The 2,886-nt window shown below is 39.7% G+C and overlaps 1 pseudogene; it reads right to left on the bottom strand.

Annotated features, from left to right (window-relative positions):
* Positions 1-654: 654 nt before the first annotated feature.
* Positions 655-2,297, bottom strand: LOC101603751 (annotated as a pseudogene).
* Positions 2,298-2,886: the final 589 nt, after the last annotated feature.

The raw sequence follows: 2,886 nt of genomic DNA on the forward strand, positions 1-2,886 counted from the left end.
ATTTCAAAAGGTTTTATAGGAAATTAACTAGATTCTTATGGAGCACAATGCAACATTTAACCAATGTTAAATGAATCTGTAAGAAATTTCATTCTTGAGGTGAAAATTTAAAGATCTGTCCTTTAGGGTATGTGGTAAAACAGGTTAAAAATAAAAATATTAACACATAAGGGTAGCACAAAACAGCTGGAGAAGCCAGTTTCTAGAGTTATACGAGCATTCTTCTATCAAGAGACTATTATACAGATTTAATATAGAATGCAGCTAAAATATTTTGAGGTTTTCCTCTTCAGTTTGAAAGCACTGAAGAAGAAACACTTCCAGTTATGCAATGGTCTCTTCCTTACTGGCTCTCTCCTACTGAGCACTATAAACAGTTTTGAGAACATTTGATCGATTTCTTGTTATGAACAATCAAAGAATTTAATGCAAACAGATTTGCTTCCTGAAGGAAATGATCTTCCAATTTTCCAACTCATGTATTGTTACTATAGTATTAGGTTGTTTCAAAATGACATAGTCATGGTCTTGTAAGGCCCAAATATAGTACCTGTATACAGATATACACAGTACAACTGGAAAAGCATCCCGTGTGTTCACCTCATGTAACAATTAATTCCATCAGGTGCTAGTGGGGAAAGGCGGTGCATCCCTCTACACCAGCACACAGCTACTGCTCATCTCCCCTGTTTTTACTTCAATCCTGTTAAACAAGTCAGCAGTCAACAGCACTTTCTACAACTCACCTTTCACAGGCATTTGTCCACCGACCTGCTTTTTTCACCATATGTACAACAGGTATAGATGGGTATATACTATCAGCTTTGTTTACAAGTTTATCTTGATGTTTCAGTGGGGGTGAAAAACCAACTATTTCAACTAATAATTCCCAAAAAAGCAGGGGGCGGGTATGGCTATGATTCATGTATACAAAGGACCCTATGAAAGAAACTGGAAATCCATGTTGGAGCCCAAACACCTAAGCTAAAATTTCTCACCCACCCCTGGTTGCCACTGAAGTTGCTATTCTCTGAATTGTATGAACTAAACTCTACATGGGAATTTTCAGATCCACCTCTTGCAAAAAAACGCAAGTTACATTTTTGCCTCTGGCAAGGTGCCACAGCAGTGTATCCCAGGTACAGGGACTCCACATGTGAGGGCTGTGGCAGAGGCAGAGGTCTGGAAAGTGGATAGTTTGCTAACAACTTCCTTACTTCCCAAAAGATGTAAAACAACAGTGGAGGCATAATTTCATCCAGAGTGAAGGTGAGTGTTCAAAATCAGTAATTTACAGTCACAAATGTTAGGACATGAGGGAAGAGATGAACAAAGGGTGACAGTTTTTACGGTCACTGGGGTGTTTTCCACCATGTTTCTGCACTAGACAATTGTGGGATGCCTCTGCCTACCTGTGTACCATTTACACTGGTTACAAAGAGAAAGCTCTTCTTGGGCTCACTGATCAACCTGACCTTGGCAAAACAGAAACTACCAGGAAAAAAAAAAAGCACAAAACGTTATCGTTGGTTTTCTCAAGATGTCCCCAAATGCCCTTGCAAGATGACCAAAATCTCAGCGAACGAGCTGGGACAGTCCTGGGTCTACAGACACAGGCAGAGGTGCAATGTGAGGAGATGGATGAAAGCCTTGATTCTATTCTGAGCAGCATGAATGGGGACATGTGCCACCTCCAAAGCTGTGACAGTTTCAAACACTTTTTGGTTGGCGAACCAGTGCACCTAAGGTGGATTGGTGTGAACTCCAGCTTCCTAGTCTGGATAATTTTTGACTTTTTTCTTTCTTTCCTTCCTTCTTTCTTTCCACCTCCTCCTCATTGTCTTTTTGGTTCACACACACATGGACAGCCACCTCAGGTGGTAGTGATAGCAATATGCAACCCATCCTTGTCCCCTGGATCCAGCTTGGAGATAGTGTACAAAGGATGGAAATTTACTGCTGGAGTAGTGTCTTCCCCTTGTTTCTAACCTAAGCACAGAGGCAGGAGGGAAGATGAGAAACCTGCTTGTCTGGGTTGGGTGGAGCCAGGTATGAGCTTCCTGCATGGATAACTTATTTTCCTTCCCCAGAAGTTCAGGCTTATGTAGCTGCAGTCTGGCTGGGCCACAGATAAGGTGGTTGCTGAAGTTTATTCGCACACACTTGCAGCTCTTAAAATACTGGAAGATATCCTTGTCATATGTCCTAAAGAGGGATTTGAATTTGTCTGTGGTCTCACTTTTACTGAAGATAAGTATCACTGTTTTGTCACACAGGCAGTTGCGGGTTAAGTTCATAGTTTCAGTCCCTAAAAAGCACCCCACCTTTTACAAGGAATGAATCAGCAATCCACTGACAGAACTGAAGTAGTCAAGCTGGAGACAGGCTCTTTTTGAAGAGACCCAGTGTGGCATTGCTCAACCTCCCTGTAAACACTGCCTGTTCTCCTTGATTGATCAAGTGTATAAATTTCCTGAGCCCTGTATTGACAATTAGCTCTTAGATTCTGTTTGTAGTTAATTTTGTTCGTTAACATTTTTTTCAAAATTAGCATTTTGTCTCTTGCTCTGATTACAAAAGGTAGAATACACATCTATGTACAAAGTTTTGAAAATTTAGAGGAACATAAAGGGAAAAGTTAATTGCCTTAAACACATCAATCAGATATAAATTATTAATCTGCTCCATGTCTGACTATAACATGCCATGAATTAGTTAAAATCCTTGCATATATTGATATAAACATGAGCATATAAGATTGAAATAGTATTGTGCCTATTTTTATTAGGTTACTATTAGTATAAAGTATAATAGCAACATTTTTTATTTATGTAAATGTATGTGTGTAGAGTGGGCTTGTGTTTGGGTATGGTTCTGACTTGTTTC

The sequence above is a fragment of the Jaculus jaculus genome, chromosome 16, assembly GCF_020740685.1.
Source record: "Jaculus jaculus isolate mJacJac1 chromosome 16, mJacJac1.mat.Y.cur, whole genome shotgun sequence".
NCBI classification, from domain to species: Eukaryota; Metazoa; Chordata; class Mammalia; order Rodentia; family Dipodidae; genus Jaculus; species Jaculus jaculus.